The 23,175-nt window shown below is 44.8% G+C and overlaps 1 pseudogene; it reads left to right on the forward strand.

The window, feature by feature from the left end:
- The first annotated feature begins 9,741 nt into the window (after positions 1-9,741).
- LOC112072011 (transcription factor COE1-A-like) overlaps positions 9,742-23,175 on the forward strand; it is a 41,135-nt pseudogene continuing 27,701 nt past the window's right edge.

Here is a 23,175-nt window from a genome sequence, read left to right on the forward strand (position 1 = left end):
GTCATTAGTAGCTTACCAAACCTGCTAACTGCCTGGTACTCAGCACTCTATTGTCCCTCTAATCACTCTGACATCAATGCAAATGTATTTCGAAAATCGAATCAAACACTTTATCTAATCATGAGAGCCCATGAGCTCCTGTTGCGTAACATTTATATAGGCTAAGCAATTGCGTGAGAAAACAGAGTGATGGCCTCTATTAACTTTCCTAATATTAAGCACATTGCTTCTCTTTACAACAGGAGTACCTGGCTGGCATAAAAATGAACCACGTGAAAAGCGTCCTCCGTTCGCTTTTTAAGTGAATAGATGACATGTATTTTTCCGCTGCCCCTGTTTCCAGACAGGTGCATGATAATGATCCATTCTAAATCTAATCAAATTTCACGCATATATTATTTAGTATATGTGTCACGTGTGCTCCCTCTCCGGTCTCTAGGTCACCAGTCTGCTCGTTATGGCGCACACCTGTCACCATCGTTACACACACCTGCGCATCATCAGACTCTCCTGGACTCCATCACCTCCCTGATTACCTGCCCTATATATGTCACTCCCTTTGGTTCCTTCCCCAGGCGTCATTGTTTCTGTTTCAGTGTCATGTCTGTGCGTTGTTCGTGTTTTCTTGTTTGGTATTATGTTACGTTTATTTATTAAAGCATTCACTCCCTGAACTTGCTTCCCGACTCTCAGGGCACACGTTACAATATGTAAAGACAAGATTAAATCAAGAATAGTCTGATGGGTGACAATATTAACCTATCACTTGTGAATAATACATTATCACTTGTGAATGATGCCCAGTTAAAGGCAAACAGTGAATTATTTATTTTTGTGACTTTTTCTAATCATAGTGGCACACCTCATGTAGCCTAGCCTATAGGCCTATATGTTTTGATAAGGTTTGCATCACAACTAAAGTGGCCAAATAACTTCTTCAAATAAAGCACAGTAAACCACTTTACAACGGGTATAGAGCCTAACTGTGTGCATTGCTGCTGCACTTATAATGTGAAGAAATAGCCCGTCAATGTGAAGGTAAATGTTTTCATCTGTTGCATCAGGTTCATTGCTTAAACAGTTGTTTTGTTGCTAGTGGTTGTATTAATCTGGGATCTAGCGCATCCCACACTGTCCCAGACTGTGTTTGGAATATTTATTTATCGCACAGAATATAATAGGTCAACTTTTGTACTATGGGGGATAGTAGATTGACATAGGCTAGTGCTTTTGCTGTTCGGTAGGCCTACTCATGTTGTTGAATGACGAAAAGTAAATGTGGACAGTTCATCCAATATCTTAAATATGCACCTTGGAATTGGATAAGGATGCGCGCAGTTGCGTCCCCAATGTGTCTGTCTTCTCTTGTAGCCTTTCACGGAGAGCCATGTGAGTGAGGCGCGTTTCGGCACGCAACCGGGAGAAGGGAATTATAATTATTATACTCAGCCCAAGGGCACAACAGCCACTGGCCGCAAAAGGCATGGATTTATTTAGGGGCCATTACAGTCACACAAAGGGGATGCAGCCGGGAAATTCGAGGCATTAAGTGCTTGTCAAATTGTGAATGAGAGACTGATGGAGTGTGTACAGCCTGCACACAAAAAACAAAGCAGAGCTCATGCCTTACATACAACTTTTTTCAAATCATCATTCGAGTGGCATCATGCAGCTTTAGAATGTGTTAAAAATCCAAACATACAGCCCAACATTTGTATCACAAGTAAAGTTGCATAAATAACTTGAAATTAAGCATATAGGAGGACCTGTTTCTTTGTTAACCGTTCAACACAGAATAGCCGTATGTGCGCACTCCTTCAAATCGTTTGGAAATAACATCCTTTCTATTTTCTTCAGCTGTGTTCAATTGTATTCTTCATACTATAAAATCATATAAAATAGTGCCACGTAATTCTAAGCAAATCTTGTCTGCTAAATAAAACTAGTGTAGCCCACAGCCATATGGCATAGCCAGATCAGGGCCAAACATTTACATTTTACATTGAGTCATTTAGCAGACGCTCTTATCCAGAGCGACTTACAGTTAGGGCATTCATTTTAAGATTGCTAGATGAGACAACCACATATCACAGTCATATGAAGTACATGTTTCTTCAATAACGCAGCTATCAGTAGAGTCAGAGCTAGAAGGGGGGGGTCAAGTGCAAGTGCTGGTTAACTGTTATTTTTTTATATATCATTTTTGGGGGGTGGGGGGGGGGTCGTAGTGAGGAGGAGGATTATTTAAGATACTGAGGTAGGGTTTCAGATGTTTTCGGAAGATGGGTAGGGACTCTGCTGTCCTAGCTTCAGGGGGAAGATGGTTCCACCATTGGCGTGCCAGGACAGAGAAGAGCTTGGACTGGGCTGAACGGGAGCTGCCCTCCCGTAGGGGTGGGAGGGTCAAGAGACATGAGGTGGCAGAACGGGTTGGTTCCTCTTGCTGTTCCATAGGTAAGCACCGTAGTCTTGTAGTGGATGCGAGCTTCAACTGGAAGCCAGTGGAGTGTGCGAAGGAGCGAGGTGACATGAGAGAACTTGGGAAATTTTAAAACCAGGCAGGCTGCTGCTTTGTGGATAAGTTGCAGGTGTTTGATGGTACAACCAGGGAGCCCAGCCAACAGCGAGTTGCAGTAGTCCAGACAGGAGAGGACAAGTGCCTGGATTAGGACCTGCGCCGCTTCCTGTGTGAGGCAGGGTCGTACTCTACAGATGTTGTAGAGCATGAACCTGGAGGATCGGGTCACTGCATTGATGTTTGCAAAGAACGACAGGGTGTTGTCTAGGGTCACGCCAAGAGTCTTTGCACTCTGGGAGGGCAACACTGTGGAGTTGTCAACCGTGATGGAGAGGTCTTTGAGCGGGCAGGCCTTCGCTGGGAGATAGAGCAGTTCCATCTTGTCGAGGTTGAGCTTGAGGTGGTGGGCCAACATCCAAGTTGAGATATACTGTATGCCAGGCACGCAGAGATGCTTGTCACTACCTGTGTGTCAGAAGGGGGGAAGGAGAAAAGTAGTTGTGTGTCATCCGCATAGGAATGAGAGACCATGTGAAGATACGATGGAGCCGAGTGAGAGGGCCTAGAACCAAGCCCTGGGAGACAATAGTAGTGAGAGTATGTGGTGCAGACAAAGATCCTCTCCACGTCACCTGGTAGGAGCGGCCTGCCAGGTAGGATGCAATTCAAGTGTGTGCATATCCTGAGACCAGCCCAGCCCTGAAAGGGTGGAGAGGAGGAAAGAGGTCAGGGCATAGGGTAGTTCTGTGTGAGTGAGACCAGTGGAATCAATAGGCTGAGTGAATGAGTAGCAGACGTCGTCAACCAAAGTGGTTGACAAAGTAGTCCGCAGAGAGGGTGGAGGGTGAGGGAGGGGAAGCGGGTGGAGGATTAAGGAGGGAGGAGAAGGTGGAAAAGAGTTTCCTATGATTAGAGGCAGAAGCTTGACATCTAGAGTGATAGAAAGTGGCTTTAGCAGCAGATACAGAGAAGGTAGAGAAGAGGGAGTGAAAGGATGATAGATTCTCCAGGTGTTTAGTTTTCATCCAATTTTGCTCAGTTGCCCGCAGCCCTGTTCTGTAAGCTCGGAATGAGTCACGGCCGGGAGGAAAGGGGACAGTCCGAGTCATAGGATGCATAAAGGGAGGAGAGTAGGGTCGAAGAGGCAGAATCAGGAGACAGGAGGGAGAAGAATTTAGCAGAAGAGAGAGATGATAGGATGGAAGAGGAGAGAGTAGTGGGAGAGAGAGAGCGAAGATTGCGATGGCTCATGACCATCTGGGTAGGGGCTGGGTGGTTAGGGTTGGGATTAATGGGAAACAGAAAAGGAAACAAAGTAATGATCAGAGACCTGGGGGGGGGGTGTTGCAGTGAGATTAGCAGGCGAGCAGCCTCTTGTAAAGATGAGGTCAAGAAAGGGTGAGGTCAAAAGAGGCAAGGAGGGAAAAGAGCGAGTTGGAAAGAAATTAATCGAATGCAGACGTCGGGAGGTTGAAGTTGCCAGGTGCGAAGAGCAAAGAGCGGTGAGCCATCATCAGGAAATTAGCTTATCAAGGTGTCAAGCTCATTGAGGAACTCTCCAAGGGCACCTGGTGGACGATAGATTACAACAATGTTAAGCTTGAGTGGACAAGTGACAGTGACAGCATGGAGTTAAATTGAGATGGACAGGTGAGAGAGGGAGAAAAGAGAAAATCTTCATTTAGGAGAAATGAGTAAACCTGTGCCATCACGTGACAACCAGATGATCTGGGACTATGAGAGAAAACATAGTCAGATGAAGAAAGAGGAGCTGGAGTAGCAATGTTCTCTGGGCTGATCCATGTCTCCGTCAGGGACAACAAGTCAAGGCACTAAAGATGAACTCTGCGTTCTTGACCACAGATCGGCAGTTCCAAAGACACCACTTAAAGTAGATGGCCCAAGCTAGCAAAACGAAAGTACTAGAACAGATAAAGACAAAAAATATATACTTATCACTCCTGGAGATATCAGGAGTCCTCTAACTATAGAATGAACATAAGGACAACTCAGATTATTGTTCATGTTCACCCACTGCTGCGTGGCCAAACACGACTCCAACACCATCATTAAGTTTGCTGATGACACAACAGTGCTAGGTCTAACCACCGACAACGATGAGACGGCCTATAGGGAGGAAGTCAAAGAACTGGCAATGTGGTGCCAGGGCAACAACCTCTCCCTCAATGTGAGCAAGACAAAGGAGCTGATCGTGGACTACAGGAAAAGGCGTGCCGAACAGGCCCCCGTTAACATCAACGGGGCTGTAGTGTAGTGGGTCGAGAGTTTCAAGTTCTTTGGTGTTCACATCACCAACGAACTATCATGGTCCAAACATACCAAGAAAGTCGTGAAGAGGGCACGACAAAACCTTTTCCCCCTCAGGAGACCGAAAAGATTTGGCGTAGGTCCCCAGATCCTCAAAAGTTTCTACAGCTGCACCATCGAGAGCATCCTGACCGGTTGCATCACCGCCTGGTATGGCAACTGCTCGGTATCTGACCGTATGGCGCTACAGAGCGTAGTGCGAATGGCCCAGTACATCACTGGGGCAAAGCTTCCTGCCATCCAGGACCTATCTAATAGGCAGTGTCAGAGGAAAGCCCAGAAAATTGTCAGACTCCAGTCACCCAAGTTATAGACTGTTTTCTCTGCTATGGCATGGCAAGCGGTACCGGAGCGCCAAGTCTAGGACCAAAAGGCTCCTCAACAGCTTCTACCCCCAAGCCTGCTGCTGAACAATTAATAAAAATCGCGACCGGACAATTTGTACACTGCTGCTACTCGCTGTTTGTTGGTTACCTATGTATAGTCACTTCGCCCCCACCTACATGAACAGAGTACCTCAACTAGCCTGTACCCCTGCACACTGACTCGGTACCGGTGCCCCCTGTATATAACCTCGTTATTGTTATTCTTATTGTGTTACTTTTTATTATTACTTTTTATCTTAGCCTACTTGGTAAATATTTTCTTCTTCTTGAACTGCACTGTTGGTTAAGGTCTTGTAAGTGAGCATTTCACGGTAAGGTCTACACTTGTTGTGTTCGGYGCATGTGGCAAATAAAGTTTGATTTGATGCTATTATGTTCTTTGGAAATATATAAATATTTTCTTCATATCATGTTTCTTCAGACCTGTCGAAAATAAACAATGGATTTCTTGTGATGGTGTAGGAAAATGCCGTCGGGGGTACGCCAAATAAAAATGTGATTCACATTTTTTTCTCCACATTTTCTAACAGTGATTTAGTAAGGCCCGCATCCATAGAGACACGTACCAGCTCTACTGGTAGTACTGCTACTACCAGCGGTACTACACCTCCACCTGTCAACGACACAATTTATTCTGCTTCCACAAGCACATCCAATGCTAGCATCAGTAATTCTACATGTGTTGTTAGCCCAGCTAGCATGGACACTGACAGTTGTGAATCTGATGCAGCCGAAGAGCTACTGCCCCCTTACCCAGGGAAGCACCGAACAACAGACAGGGACGTTGGACCATCGAAGAGGTGTAAATATGATGAGAACTACATTGATTTGGGGTTCAATTATATTGGGAGTAGTGCCTTTCCTCAGCCACAGTGTGTTATATGTGCAAAAGTACTATCTCACAATTCAATGAAACCTTCACTCTTGCGCAGACATTTAGAAACAAAACATGACGATTTCAAAAATAAGCCACACAAGTTTTTTGAGCGAGAATTAAGACGATTTTCAAGTAGTAAGACATGTATAATATCAACAGATACCATTAATAAGAAGGGACTAGAAGTGACTTATATGGTGAGCTACCAAGTGGCTAGAACAGGCAAGCCCCATCTATTGTGGAGGACTTATTAATTCTTCCTGCTGCCGCGGATATGGCTGGGACAATACCAGGGGAAAAGGCCAAAGAATCTATACAGACAATGCCTTCATCAAACAACACTGTTTCACGACGCATCAGTGACATGGCAGGAGATGTTGTGAAACAATTACTGCTTTGCATACATGCCAGTGAATTCTATGCATTACAGCTGGATGAGTCAACAGACGTGGCGGGCTTGGCACAGCTCCTGGTATATGTCTGTTACGTTTATGGGGGGTCAATTTAGGAAGATCCTCTTCTGCAAAGCTCTGGAAACCAGGACAAGAGGAGAGGATATTTTTTAAGTACTGGACAGCTTTGTAACATCAAATTAACTTTGCTGGTAAAGATGTGTTGGTATCTCTAGTGATGGCGCAAAAGCCATGACAGGGAGACATAGTGGAGTGGTAACGCTCGTGCAAGCAGTTGCTCCCAACGCTACTTGGGTGCACTACAGCATCCACCGAGAGGCTTTTTCTGCCAAGCGAATGCCTGACAGCTTGAAAGACGTTTTGGACACTATAGTGAGAATGGACAAGGCCCCCGAACTCTCATGTATTTTCTGCACTGTGCAATGATATGGGTAGCGACCATGTAACGCCTTTACAACATACAGAAGTGTGCTGGTTATCAAGGGGGAAAATATCGACACGTTTTTTAATTGAGAGATGAGCTTAAAGTTTTCTTTACTGACTATAATTTTCCCTTGTCTGACCGCTTGCATGATGACGAGTTTCTCACACGACTGGCCTATCTGGGTGATGTTTTTTCTCACCTGAATGACCTGAATCTAGGATTACAGGGACTCTCTGCAACTATATTCAATGTGTGGGACAAAATTGAGGCTATGATTAAGAAGTTGGAGCTCTTCTCTGTCTGCATTAACAAGGACAACACACGGGTCTTTCCATCATTGTATGATTTTTTGTGTGCAAATGAACTCAAGTTTATGGACAATGTCAAATGTGATATAGCGAAGCACCTGAGTGAGTTGGGTGCATAATTACGCAGGTACTTTCCCGAAACGGATGACACAAACAACTGGATTCGTTATCACTTTCATGCCTCCAGTCCACTTAACGATATCTGAACAAGAGAGCCTCATCGAAATTGCAACCAGCGGTTCTGTGACAATTTAATTTAATCAGAAGTCACTGCCAGATTTGTGGATAGGGCTGGGCTCAGAGTATCCTGCCTTGGAAAATTGGCTGTTAAGACACTGATGCCCTTTGCAACCACGTACCTATGTGAGAGTGGATTCTCTGCCCTCACTAGCATGAAAACCAAATACAGACACAGACTGTGTGAGGAAAATGATTTAAGACTGAGACTCTCTCCAATACAACCCAACATTGCAGAGTTATGTGCATCCTTTCAAGTACACCCTTCTCATTAACATGTGGTGAGTTATTCACAATTTTCTATGAACAAATAAGGTTTTATATGTAAGATGGTTAAATAAAGAGCACAATTATTGATTATTTTTATATTAGTATTTGTGCCCTGGTCCTATAAGAGCTCTTTGTCACTTCCCACGAGCCGGGTTGTGACAAAAACTCACACTCATTCTTATGTTTAATAAATGTATTGTATAGTGTGTGGCAGGCTTACAATGATGGCAATAAACAACATTTGAGAGTGCGCTGACCCTGGTGCTAGAGGGGGTACAGCTGGAGGTTGAATGTTTGAAGGGGTACGGGACTATAAAAAGTTTGGGAACCACTGGTGTAGGCTATATTGCATGGATTTATTATATATATGTTTTATGTAGATGTTCCAAAGGTCTGCATCAATGGCTGATAGGCTGTGCTTGGAAGACAGGAGATGCTAAATGTGTTTATGTTAATTAACGGTCAATTACCGTGAGACCGGCAGTTATTTGCTTGACAATCACTAGTTGACGACATTTCATGACCTCCACAGCCCTACGCAGGACTAATCCAGGTCTGAATCATACTTAAGGCTTAAAGGGGTCAGAGAAGACAAAATTATGTCAACTGTTATTCCTCTGTAATAATTGAAGATGTGATCTTCTCATTGTTTTGGCTTTGTTCATACCAGCTGCCTGTACTGGCATTTCACTGTCTGACATAATCTCTTTCTCATCTCCCTCTTTTCTCAATCTCTACAGTCTCCCATTTGCCGTGGTCAACCTCTCCCTTCACTTATTTTTCCTTCTCTCTGTCCAAATCATTGTATTAAATGGAAACAGCAAAAAGAGAGGGAGAAGGGGAGGGAAAGAAAGAAAGAGAGGGAGAGAAAGAGAGAATGATAGAGATTATCCACACTTCATTGTACATCTGTGGTGTGTGTTTTCTGTCTGGGGGTCTATCATAAAGAGGCTGGCAGGCCTACAGTAGCAGGACCACAGTTTGTCCAGTGGCCTGCTTGTTTCTGGGGGCCAGTGGGTCAAGCTGTCTCCTCAGATGGGAGACGAGCTGTGCTTACACCCCCAGGAAACACCCTGGCTGGGGCCTACGGGGCCAACAGACGGCAAACAGAGAGAGACACACTCACAGAGACTGTTCACACACACACTTCATAAGGTTTTCTTCTCTGAGGACAGTCAACTGTTGGTCTGTTCTGTTTCTCCTGCGGCTGCTTTTATCGGTGGGTTTTCTACTGTATGAGAGTTTCCTCTGGCTAGAGAATAGAGGAATATAGAATAGAGGAATAGAGAATAGAAGAATAGAGAGTAGAAGAATAGAGGAATATAGAATAGAGGAATAGAGAATAGAAGAATAGAGAATATAGGAATAGAGAGTAGAAGAATAGAGGAATATAGAATAGAGAATAGAAGAATAGAGAATATAGGAATAGAGAGTAGAAGAATAGAGGAATATAGAATAGAGGAATAGAGAATTGAGAATTGAGGAATAGAGTGGGAGAGAGAGACTGCAGGGGATGGGAAAGACAAAGTGGGGAAAGAGAAAGTGGAAGAACGGGAAAGTGGGAGAAAGGTTCAGAGGGATAATTCCAGTCTTGGTCTGCTCTGTTCATACTCTTATGTTTAAATATTCATGTTAAAGCTTGGCTTATTCAATTACCATCACTATGAGTTCTGTCCGTGTTCTCAGAGTGATATTACTATCTCTCTCTCTATCTCTCTATCTCTCTCTCTCTATCTCTCTCTCTCTCTCTCTCTCTCTCTCTCTCTCTCTCTCTCTCTCTCTCTCTCGCCTCTCACTCTCACCTCTCTCTCTACGCTGTCTCTCTCTCTTCTCGGGTGTCTCTCTCTTTCTCTCGCCTGTCTCTCTCTCTCTCTCGCTGTCTTCTCTCTCTCTGTCTCTCTCCCTCTCTCCTCTCTGTCTCTCTTCTCTCTTCTCTCTCTTGCTCTCTCTCTCTCTCTCCCTCTTCCTCTCTCGCAGCGTTGAATGAGCCCACTATGATTACGGCTTCCAGAGGTTACAGAAAGTCATCCCCAGACATCCAGGAGACCACGGAGAGACTACCCAAGGTCAGCCACACACACACATACACACATTCACACCCATACACACCACCCATACACCACGCACAATACACACACACACACACCACACACATACATAATACCACACACACGCACAAAGAAAGAACGAAGAGGAGCGGGAGGGAGAGGGGGAGAGAAAGAGTAGGAAGTAGAGGGGGAGGAGGGAAGGGGGAGGGGAGGTATACAGGTGTCCATCATAGTTCAGTCAAGTCAGCTGAGGAATCAGTGGATCGAAGAACTGCCAGCTGAGTGTCTTACTGAAGCTTTGATTGGCGTCCAGCAGTGAAAGACAGCAGGGGAGGGGAGAGAGAACAGGTGTAGGAAGTTAAGAGCAGAAATCACCTCGCCCTCACTCTGGGTTCATGTCTGCAGTGTTGAGGTCTGTGGAACAAATCAGCACTCCTACTGAGATGCTTGATACGTATGGCCCCTAATCTTTAGACTAACAACCCCCTGTATCTCCTCCCCTCCCTATCCCTCCCCCTCTCCCTCCCCTCCAGAGGTAACTCTGTGTCTTATTTCCCTGTGGCGGTCCTCATGACAGCCAGTTTCATCATAGCACTTGATGGGTTGTACGACTGCACTTGAAAAAACTTTCAAAGTTCTTGAAATTTTTTGTATTGACTGACCATCATGTCTAAAGTAATGATGGACTGTCATTTCTCTTTGCTTATTTGAGTTGTTCTTGCCATAATATGGACTTGATCTTTTACCAAATAGGGCTATCTTCTGTATACCACCCATACCTTGTCACAACACAACTGATTGGCTCAAATTCATTAAGAAGGAAAGAAATTCCACAAATGAACTTTTAACAAGGCACGTCTGTTAACTGAAATGCGTTCCAGGTGACTACCTCATGAAGCTGGTTGAGAGAATGCCAAGAGTGTGCAAAGCTGTCATCAAGGCAATTTTTTGTTTTTGTTTTTTGTCTAACACTTTTTTGGTTACTACATGATTCCATATGTGTTATTTCAGTTTTGATGTCTTCTACAATGTAGAATATCCCTCGAATGAGTAGGTGTGTCCAAACTATTGACTGCTACTGTAAGCAGATACATTAGTAGCAGGCAGGTCTGGTTGTTCCTTTCACCTCTATTGAGTTTTATTGAGCTAAGAACAATGTGTTGTTGACCACACTTCTCTTAACAACTGGATCCAATCCTTACAGAAAAGCAAGATCTTTGTTTCAAATGGTACCCTATTCCCTATATAGTGCACTACTTTAGACAATAGTCCTATTGATCAAAAGTAGTGCACTAAATAGGGAATAGGGTTTCATTTGGAAGTAGACACAGTGTTAACTTGTTTCCTGTATTCTCTGAATCAGGCCTCACTCCATCTTATCATTCCTAAAAAGGGATGTGTCTTATATGAATCTTCCCTCCTTAGATTCTGTCTGGCTCGTGGTTAGGTTCCGTCTGGTTTGTCAAGGTTCCGTCTGGTTTGTCAAGTTTCCGTCTGGTTTGTCAAGGTTCCGTCTGGTTTGTCAAGGTTCCGTCTGGTGTGGCTAATGATTCCGTTGACCGCCAGACGACAGCAGGCCAGAGGTCTGGATCAGGTTCCCTTCCTGTTTACATCAGGCCCTCACAGCTTTTACAGGAAGAGTCCCTTGAGTGGTATCCCTCTCTCTCTCTCTCTCTCACACACACACACACACACACACACACACACAACAACACACACACACACACACACACACACACACACCACACACACACACACACACACATCACACACACACACACAACACACACAACACACACACACACACACACACACACACAACACACACTGTCTCCCAGCTGTCAGTGTTTCCTACACAACATGTGTCTCCACCACACACACACACACACGACGCAAACGCACGCACCACGCAACGACCACATCGACACACACACACACACACACACACACACACACACACAGAGGACATGCAGGAGGGTCAGCAAAGCAATAAAGAGTGTGAAGCGCTGTCAAGGTGCTAAATTTCCCTCAATATGGAAGTTCTGCTTCTGTCTTACACTTCCATTACCAGATGTATAACAAAAGAGGGGGAGCGGGGGAGGGAGGAGGGAGAGAGAAGAGAACTGTAGTATGGTTGGGAAAAGAGAGATGGGGGGGGAAACAGAGGGCGATCGAAGAGGGGCCTATCTCTCAGTCCGCTCTAGGTGGATTGAGAGACATGGGTTCCCAGGAAGGTAAGTGGACTTTAGTATGTATGCCTCTCTCTCTCTCCTCCCGTTCCCTTCTTTTCCTACCGCCCCATGCTCCCCAGGGATGACTAGATGGACGGAGAGGGAGAGAGAGGAGGGAGGGGAGAAATGAGGAAGAGTATTAGGGCACAGACAACCCCCACTGTGGCTGTAAGGAGGAGAGCACTCTCTCCCTCTCCTCCTCTCTCCTCCCTCATCTCAGTCTCGTTTATCCCCTAACTATGCTCCCTATCCATTTCTCTGCTCTCTCTGTCTTATGCTCCTCTTCTCTTCTCCTTCTCTCTCTCTCTCTCTCTCTCTCCTCCCCCCTCTCCTCCTCTGTTTCTTCTCATCCCTTTCTGTCTGTCTGTTAGTCCTGGGGTCTGTTGAGTTAAGTAAAGTGATTATGAGGACTGGGGTCCAGAGTCATCTAAAAGATAATCACAGAAATGTTGTTAGCTGCTCTCTGTGTCATAGATAGTACCGCCTTACCGAAACATTTCCTGGGATGTGTGTGTGTGTGTGTGTGTGCTTGTGTGTGTGTGTGTGTGTGTGTGTGTGTGTGTGTGTGTGTGTGTGTGTGTGTGTGGGAGGGACTCTTCCTGTAAAGCTGTGAGGGCCTGATTAAACAGGAAGGGAACCTGATCCAGACCTCTGCTGCTTCGTCTGGCGGTCAACGGAATCATTAGCCACACCAGAGGAACCTTGACAACCAGACGGAACCTTGACAACCAGACGAACACAATTGACAACCGAGGAACCTAACCACGGCAGAGAATTAAGGAGGAAGATATATAAGACCCCTTTTTAAGTAATAATAAGTCGGGGGGCCCTGATTCAGAGATACAGGAAACAAGTTAATACTGTGTTATGTCCAATGAAACCCTATCCCTATTTAGTGCACTACTTTTTGATCAATGGACTTTGTCAAAGTAGTGCACTATAGGGAATAGGGTACCTTTGGAAACAAATCTTTTTTTCTGAAGTGATTAGTCCAGTTGTTGCCAGAAGGTATCAACAACATTGTTTTAGCTCAATAAAGCACCAATAGAGGTGAAAGACAACCAGACCTGCCCTGCTACTATGTATTTGCTTACAGTAGCAGTCCAAATAGTTTGGGACCAGAACACTAACTCATTCGAAGGGATATTTCCTACATTGTAGAAGACATCAAAACTGAAATAACACATATGGAATCATGTAGTAACCAAAAAAGTGTTTAGACAAAAAAACAAAAACAAAAAATTGCCTTGATGACAGCTTTGCACACTCTTGCATTCTCTCAACACAAGCTTCATGAGGTAGTCCACTGGAACGCATTTCAGTTTAACAGACGTGCCTTGTTAAAAAGTTCATTTTGTGGAATTTCTTTCTTCTTAATGAAATTGGAAGCCAATCAGATTGTGTTGTGACAAGGTATGGGTGGTATACAGAAGATAGCCCCTATTTGGTAAAAGATCAAAGTCCAAATATTTTGGCAAGAAACAACTCAAATAAGCAAAGAAGAAATGACAGTCCAGTCATTACTTTAGACATGATGGGTCAGTCAATAACAAAAATTTCAAAGAACTTTGAAAGTTTTTTTCAAGTGCAGTCCCGTACAACCCATCAAGTGCTATGATGAAACTGGCTGTCATGAGGACCCGCCACAGGGAAATAAGAACACAGAGTTAACCTCTGGAGGGGAGGAGATGGGGGGAGGGATAGGGGAGGGGAGGAGATACAGGGGTTGTTTAGTCAAAGATTAGGGGCCATACGTATCAAGCATCTCAGTAGGATGCTGATTTGTTCCACAGACCTCAACACCTAGACAATGACCCAGAGTGAGGGCGAGGTGATTTCTCTCTTAACATTCCTCACCTGTTCTCTCTCCCCTCCCCTGCTGTCTTTTCACTGCTGGGACGACCAAATCAAAGCTTCAGTAAGAACACTTCAGACTGGGCAGTTCTTCGATCCACTGAATTCCTCAGCTGAAACTGACTGGAACTATGATGGACACCTGTATACCTCCCCCTCCCCCTTCCCTCCTCCCCCTCTACTTGCCCTACTCTTTCTCCGTCCCCCTCTCCTCCCGCTCCTCTTCTTCCTTTCTTTGGTGCGTGTGTGTGGTATGTATGTATGTGTGTGGTGTGTGTGTGTGTGTATTGTGCGTGGTGTATGGGTGGTGTGTATGGGTGTGAATGTGTGTATGTGTGTGTGTGGCTGACCTTGGGTTAGTCTCTCCTGGTCTCCTGGAATGTTCTGGGGATGACTTTCTGTAACCTCTGGAAGCCGTAATCATAGTGGGCTCATTCAACGCTGCGGAGAAGAGGAAGAGGGAGAGAGAGAGAGAGAGCAAGAGAGGAGAAGAGAGAAGACGAGACAGAGAGGAGAGAGGGAGAGAGACAGAGAGAGAGAAGACAGCGAGAGAGAGAGAGAGACAGCGAGAGAAAGAGAGAAGACACCCGAGAAGAGAGAGAGACAGCGTAGAGAGAGAGGTGAGAGTGAGAGGCGAGAGAGAGAGAGAGAGAGAGAGAGAGAGAGAGAGATGAGAGAGAGAGAGAGAAGAGAGGAGATAGAGAGAGAGCAGATAGAAGAGATAGAGAGAGAGATAGTAATATCACTCTGAGAACACGGACAGAACTCATAGTGATGGTATTGAATAAGCCAAGGCTTTAAACATGAATATTTAAACATAAGAGTAAGAACAGAGCAGACCAAAAGACTGGAATTATCCCTCTGAACCTTTCCTCCCACTTTCCCGTTTCTTTCCAACTCTTCTCTTTTTCCCCCTTTGTCTTTCCCCATCCCTGCAGTCTCTCTGCTCTCCCCACTCTATTCCTCAATTCTCAATTCTCTATTCCTCTATTCTATATTCCTCTATTCTTCTACTCTCTATTCCTATATTACTCTATTCTTTCTATTTCTATCCTAATATTCCTCTTTCTCTACTCTCTATTCCTATAGTTCTTATTCTTCTATTCTCTATTCCTCTTATTTCTATATTCCTCTATTCTTCTACTCTCTATTCTTCTATTCTCTATCTCTATTCTATATTCCTCTATTCTCAGCCAAGAGGAAAACTCTCATATTACAGTAGAAACCACCGATAAAAGCCAGCCGCAGGAAGAAACAGAACAGACCAACAGTTTTGACTGTCCTCAGAGAAGAAACCTTATGAAGTGTGTGTGTGAACAGTCTCTGTGAGTGTGTCCTCTCTGTTTGACGTCTGTTGGCCCCGTAGGCCCCAGCCAGGGTGTTTCCTGGGGTGTAAGCACAGCTCGTCTCATCTAGGAACCAGTTGACCACACTGGCCCCCAGAAACCAAGCAGGCCAACTGGACAACTGTGGTCCTGCCTACTGTAGGCCCTGCCAGCACTCTTTTATGATAAGACCGCCCAGACAAGAAAACACACACACAGTGTACATGAAAGTGTGGATAATCTCTATCATCTCTCTTTCTCTCCCTCTCTTTCCTTCTTTCCCTCGCCCTTCTCTCTCTTTTTTGCTGTTTCCATTTAAATACAATGATTTGGACCAGAGAGAAGGAAAAATAAGTGAAGGGAGAGGGTTTGACCAACGGCAAAATGGGAGAACTGTAGAGATTGAGAAAAGAGGGAGATGAGAAAGAGATTATGTCAGACAGTGAAATGCCAGTACAAGGCAGCTGGTATGAACAAAGCCAACCAATGAGAAGATCACATCTTCAATTATTACAGAGGAAATAACAGTTGACATAATTTTTGTCTTCTCTCTGACCCCTTAAGCCTTAAGTAATGTCAGACCTGGATTAGTCCTGCGTAGGGCTGTGGAGGTCATGAAATGTCGTCAACTAGTGGATTGTCAAGCAAGGATAAACTGCCGGTCTCAGCGGTAATTGTGACCGTTAATTAACATAAACACATTTAAGCATCTCCTGTCTTCCAAGCAGCAGCCTATCAGCCATTGATGCAGACCTTTGGAACATCTACATAAAACATATTATATAATAAATCCATAGCAATATAGGCCTAACACCGTGGTTCCCAAACTTTTTATAGTCCCCCGTACCGCCTTCAACACATTCAACCTCCAGCTGTAACCCCCTCTAGCACCGGGTCAGCGCACTTCTCAAAATGTTGTTTATTTGCCATCATTGTAAAGCTGCCACACACTATAACAATACATTTATTAAACATAAGAATGGTGTGAGTTTTTTGTCAAACCCGGTCGTGGGAAGTGACAAAGGAGCTCTTATAGAACCAGGCCAATACTAATATAAAAATACATCAAATAATTGGTGCTCTTTATTTAACCCATCTTACATATAATAAACCTTATTGTTCATAAGAAAATTGGTGAATAACTCACCACATTAATGAGAGGGTGTACTTGAAGGATGGCACATAACTTCTGCATGTGGGTTGTATTTGGAGAGAGTCTCAGTCTTAAATCATTTTTCCTACACAGTCTGTGTCCTGTATTTGGTTTCAATGCTAGTGAGGGCAGAAATCCACTCTCAACATAGGTACCGTGGTTGAAAGGGCATAAGTGTCTTAACAGCCATTGTTCCAGGCAGGATACTGTGAGTCCCAGCCCCCTATCCACAAATCTGGCGTGACTTCTGAAATTAAATAAATGTCACAGACCGCCTGGTTTGCAATTTCGATGAGGCTCCTCTTGTTCAGATATCGTTAAGTGGACTGGAGGCTGAAAGTGATAACGAATCCGTTGTTTGTGCCTCATCCGTTTCGGGAAAGTACTGCGTAATTATGGCAACCCAAACTCACTCAGGTGCTTTCGGCTATAATCACATTTGACATGTCCTAAACTTGGTTCATTTGCAACCACAAAAATCATACAATGATGGAAAGACCCGTGTGTTGTCCTTGTTATGCAGACAGAGAAGAGACTCCAACTTCTTAATTCAAGCCCTCAATTTTGTCCCAACACATTGAAATAGTTGGCAGAGAGTCCTGTTAATCCTAGATTCAGGTCAATTCAGGTAGAAAAAACATCAACCCAGAATAGGCCAAGTCGTGTGGAAACTTGTCATCATGGCAAGCGGTCAGACAAGGGAATTATAGTCAGTAAAGAAAACTTTAAGCTCATCTCTCAATTAAAAAAAAACGTGGTCGATATTTTCCCCCTTGATAACCGCAGCACACTTCTGTATGTTGTAAAGGCGTTACATGTTCGCTCCTCATATCATTGCACAGAATGTGCAGAAAAATACATGAGAGTTCGGGGGCCTTGTCATTCTCACTATTACGTGTCCAAACGTCTTTCAAGCTGTCAGGCATTCGCTTGGCAGAAAGCCTCTCCGGTGGATGCTGTAGTTGCACCCAAAGTAGCGTTGGGAAGCAACTGCTTGCACGAGCGTTTACCACTCCAACTATGTCTCCCTGTCATGGCTTTTGCGCCATCAATAGAAGATACACACATCTTTACCAAGCAAAAAGGTTAATTTGATGTTAACCAAAGCCTGTCCAGTACTCTAAAAAATATCCTCCCTCTTGGTCCTGGTTTCCAAGAGCTTTTTTGCAAGAAGGAGGATCCTTCCCTAAATTGACCCCCATCCAAACGTACAGACATATACCAGGCTGTGCCAAGCCCGCACGTCTGTTGACTCCATCCAGCTGTAATGCATAGAATTCACTGGCAATGTAATGCAAAGCAATAAATTGTTTCACAACATCTCCTGCCCATGTCACTGATGCGTCGTGAAACAGTGTTTGTTTGATGAAGGCGATTGTCATGTATTAGATTTTTGGGCCTTTTCCCCTGGTATGTCCCAGCCATTCCGCGGCAGCAGGAAGAATTAATAAGTCCCCCAATAGATGGGGCTTGCCTGTTCTAGCCCACTTGGTAGCTCACAAATATAAGTCACTTTCTAGTCCTTCTTATTAAATGGGTATCTGTTGATATTAATACATGTCTTATCTATCTTGAAAATTCGTCTTAATTTCTCGCTCAAAAAAACTTGTGTGGCTTTATTTTTGGAAATCGTCAATGTTTTGTTTCTAAATGTCTGCGCAAGAGTTGAAGGTTTCATTGAATTGTGAGCATAGTACTTTTGCCACATTACACACTGTGGCTGAGGAAAGGCAACTTACTCCCAATATAATTGACCCCAAATCAATGTAGTTCTCATCATATTTACACCTTTCGATGGTCCAACGTCCCTGTCCTGTTGTTCGGTGGCTTCCCTGGGTAAGGGGGCAGTAAGCTCTTCGGCTGCCATCAGATTCCACCAACTGTCAGTGTCCATGCTAGCTGGGCTTAAACACACAATGTAGAATTATACTGATGCTAGCAATTGGATGTGCTTGTGGAAGCAGAATAAATTGTGGTCGTTGACAGGTGGAGGTGAGTAACCGCTGTAAAAGTAGCAGTACCTAACCAGTAAGAGTGGTACGTGTCTTATGGATGCGGGCCTTACTAAATCACTGTAGAAATGTGGAGAAAAAAAATGTGAATCACATTTTTTAATTTGGCGTACCCCCGACGGCATTTTCCTACACCATCACAAGAACTCCATTGTTTTATTTTCCCGACAGTCTGAAGAAACAAATGATATGGAAGAAATATTTATATATTTTCCAAAGAACATAATAGCGATCAAATCAAACTTTATTATGCCACTATGCACCGATACACAACAAGTGTAGACCTTACGGTGAAATGCTCAACTTACAAGACCTTACCAACAGTGCAGTTCAAGAGAAAGAAAATATTTTTACCAAAGTAGGCTAAGATAAAAAAGTAATATAAAAGTAAACACCAATAAGAATAAACAATAACGAGGTTATATACAGGGGCACCGGGTAACCGAGTAGTGTGCAGGGGTTACAGGCAGTTGAGGTACTCTGCTCTTCATCGTAGGTGGGGGCGAAGTGACTATACATAGGTAACCAACTAAAACAGCGAGTAGCAGCAGTGTACAAATTGTCGGTCGCGTTTTTATTAATTGTTTCAGCAGCAGGCTTGGGGTAGGAAAAGCTGTTGAGGAGCCCTTTTCTCGGTCCTAGACTTGGCGCTCCGGACCGCTTTGCCATGCATAGCAGAGAAAACAGTCTATAAACTTGGTGACTGGAGTCCTGAACAAATTTTCTGGGCTTTCCTGCTGAACACTGCTATTAGAATAGGTCCTGAGGCAGGAAAGCTTTGGCCCCAGTGATGTAGCTGGGCCAATTCGCACTACGCTCTGTAGCGCCGAGTACGGTCAGAATACCGAGCAGTTGCCAAACCAGGCGGTGAGCACCGGTCAGGATGTCCTCGATGGTGCAGCTTGTAGAACTTTGTGAAGGATCTGGGGACCTAACGCCAAAATCTTTTCGGTCCTCCTGAGGGGGAAGAAGGTTTTGTCGTGCCTCTTCACGACTTTCTTGTATGTTTGGACGATGATAGTTCCGTTGCGTGATGTGAACACCAAAGAACTTGAAACTCTCGACGCCACTACCTACAGCCCCCGTTGATGTTAACGGGGCCTGTTCGGCACGCCTTTTCTGTAGTCCACGATCAGCCTTCCTTTGTCCTTGCTCACATTGAGGGAGAGGTTGTTGCCCTGGCACCACATTGGCCAGTTTCTTTGACTTCCCTCCCTATAGGCCGTCTCGTCTCATCGTTGTCGGTGGTTAGACCTAGCACTGTTGTGTCCATCAGCAAACTTAATGATGTGTTGAGTCGTGTTTGGCCACGCAGCATGTGGGTTTGAACATGAACAATAATCTGAGTTGTCCTTATGTTCATTCTATAGTTAGAGGACTCCTGATATCTCCAGGAGTGATAAGTATATTTTTTTGTCTTTATCCTTTCTAGTACTTTCGTTTTGCTAGCTTGGGCCATCTACTTTAAGTGGTGTCTTTGGAACTGCCGATCTGTGGTCAAGAACGCAGAGTTCATCTTTAGTGCCTTTGACTTGTTGTCCTGACGGACAGACATGGATCAGCCAGAGAACATTGCTAACTGTCCAGCTCCTCTTTCTCATCTGACCTATGTTTCCTCTGCATAGTCCCAGATTCATCTGGGTTTGTCCCACGTGATGGCAACAGGTTTACTCAATTTCCCTAAATGAAGATTTTCTCTTTTCTCGCTCTCGTCACCTGTCCATCTCATTTAACTCCATGCTGTCACTGGTCACTTGTTCCCTCAAGTTAACATTGTTGTAATCTATCGTCCACCAGGTGCCCTGGAAGAGTTCCTCAAATGAGCTTTTGACACCTGAATAAAAGCTAATTTCCTGATGATGGCTCACCGCTCTTTTGCCTCTTCGCGACCTGGCAACTTCAACCTCCCGACGTCTGCATTCGATTAATTTCTTTCCAACTCGCTCTTTTCCCTCTTGCCTCTTTTGACGCTAACCCTCCTTGACCTCATCTTACAAGAGGCTGCTCGCTTGTCTAATCTCAGCCTGCACACCCCCCCCCCAGGTCTCTGATCAATTACTTTGTTTCCTTTTCTGTTTCCCATTAATCCCAACCCTAACCAACCCAGCCCTACCCATTGGTCCAATGAGCCATCGCAATCTTCTGCTCTCTCCTCCCACTAATCTCTCCTCTTCCATCCTATCATACTCTCTCTCTGCTAAAATTCTTCTCCCTCCTGTCTCCTGATTCTGCCCTCTTCGACCTCCTACTCTCCTCCTTTTATGCATCCTAATGACTCGGGACTGTCCGCCTTTCCTCCCGGCCGTGATCATTACGAGCTTACAGAACAGGGCTGCGGGCAACTGAGGCAAAATTGGATGAAAACTAACACCTGGAGAATCTATCATCCTTTCACTCCCTCTTTAATCTACTTCTCTGTACTGCTGCTAAAGCCACTTTTCCTATCACTCTAAGAAATGTCAAGCTTCTGCCTCTTAATCATAGAAACTCTTTTCCACCTCTCCTCCCTCTTAATCCTCACGCGCTTCCCCTCCCTCAACCCTCCACCCTCTCTGCGGAACCTACTTTGTCAACCACTTTGGTTGACGAACGTCTGCTACTCATTCACTCGCCTATTGATTCCACTGGTCTACTCACACAGAACTCCTATGCCCTGACCTCTTTCCTCCCTCTCCACGCCTTTCCAGGGCTGGGCTGGTCTCTCAGGATATCACACACTTGAATTGCATCCTACCTGGCAGCCGCTCCTACCAGGTGACAGTGGAGAGGATCTTGTCTGCACCAGTAAACATACTCTCACTCTATTGTCTCCCAGGGCTTGGTTCTAGGCCCTCTCACTCGGCTCCATCGTATCTTCCATGGGTCTGCTCATTCCATGCGGATGAACACATGATGTGCAACTACTTTTCTCCTTCCCCCTTCTGTACTTTTCACAGGTAGTGACAAAGCATCTCTGCGTGCCTGGCATACAGTAATATCTCAACTTGGATGTTGGCCCACCACCATCAAGCTCAAACCTCGACAGATGGAACTAGCTGCTCTATCTCGCACCCAGCGAGCCTGCCGCTCAAAGACCTCTCCATCAACGGTTGAACAACTCCAACAGTGTTGCCCTCCCAGAAAGTGCAAAAGACTCTTGGCGTGCCCTAGACAACACCCTGTCGTTCTTTGCAACATCAAATGCCAGTTGACCCGATCCTCCAGGTTCTGCTCTACAACATCTGTTAGAGTACGAAACCCTGCCTCACAACAGGAAAGCGGCGCAAGGTCCTAATCCGGCACCTTTTCGCTCGTCCCTGTCTGGACTATGCAACTCGCTGTTGCTGGGCTCCTGGTTGTAACCAATCAAACCACCCTGCAACTTTCCACAAAGCAAGCAGCCTGGCCTGGTTTTTAAAAAATTTCCCCAAGTTCTCTCATGTCACCTGGCTCTTCGCACCTCGCCTGTTCCAGTTGAAGCCTCGCATACCCACTACAGACTACGGTGCTTACTATGCGACGGAAACCAACCCTTCTGCCACCTCATGTCTCTTGACCCTCCCCTACGGGAGGGCATGCTCCCGTTCAGTCCAGTCCAAGCTCTTTCTCTGTCCTGGCACGCCTGGTGGCCTCTTCCCCTGAAGCTAGGCGCAGGTCTTACCCATCTTCCGAAAACATCTGAAACCCTACCTCAGTATCTTAAATAATCCTCCTTCTCACTACGACCCCACCCCCAAAAATGATATTAAAAAATAAGCAGTTAACCAGCACTTGCACTTGACCCCCCCTTCTAGCTCTGACCTCACTGATAGCTGAAGTTTATTGGAAGAAACATGTAAACTATCAATATGAACTGTGAATATGTGTTGTCTCATCTAGCAAATCTTAAAATGAATGCCCTAACTGTAAGTCCGCTCTGGATAAGAGCGTCTTGCTAAATGACTCATGTAAAATGGTAAATGTTTGGCCCCGATCGGCTATGCATATGGCTGTGGGCTACCTAAGTTTTTTTAGCAGACAAGATTGCTAGAATACGTGGCACTATTTATATGATTTTATAGTATGAAGAAATACAATTGAACACAGCTGAAGAAAATAGAAAGGCACTGTTATCCAAACGATTTGAAGAGTGCGCACATACGGCTATTCTGTGTTGAACGGTTAACAAAGAAACAGGTCCTCCTATATGCTTAATTTCAAGTTATTATAGCAACTTTACTTGTGATACAAATGTTGGGCTGTATGTTTGGATTTTTAACGGAACATTCTAAAGCTGCATGATGCCAACTCGAATGAGTTTGAAAAAGTTGTATGTTAAGCATGAGCTTCTGCTTTGGTTTTGGTGTGAGGCTGTACACACTCCATCCAGTCTCTCATTCACAATTGACAGCACTTATGCCTCGGAATTTCCCGGCTGCATCCCTTTGTGTGAAACTGTAATGGCCCCTAAATAAATCCTGCCTTTTGCGGCCAAGTGGCTGTTTGTGCCCTTGGGCTGAGTAATAATAATTATATTCCTTCTCTTCAAGGAGACGGCCGGTTTATCGTTTAGCGGTTGCGTGCCGAAACGCGCCTCACTCCATGGCTCGTCCGTGAGGCTACAAGAGAAGACAGACCACATTGGGGACGCAAACTGCGCGCATCCTTATCCAAATTCCAAGGTGCATATTTAAGATATTGGATGAACTGTCCACCATTACTTTTCGTCATTCACAACATGAGTAGCCTATCCGAACAGCAAAAGCACTAGCCTATGTCAATCTACTATCCCATAGTACAAAGTTTGACCTATTATATTCTGTGCGAATAAAT

This window comes from Salvelinus sp. IW2-2015, unplaced genomic scaffold (genome assembly GCF_002910315.2).
Source record: "Salvelinus sp. IW2-2015 unplaced genomic scaffold, ASM291031v2 Un_scaffold1800, whole genome shotgun sequence".
Classification (NCBI taxonomy): Eukaryota; Metazoa; Chordata; class Actinopteri; order Salmoniformes; family Salmonidae; genus Salvelinus; species Salvelinus sp. IW2-2015.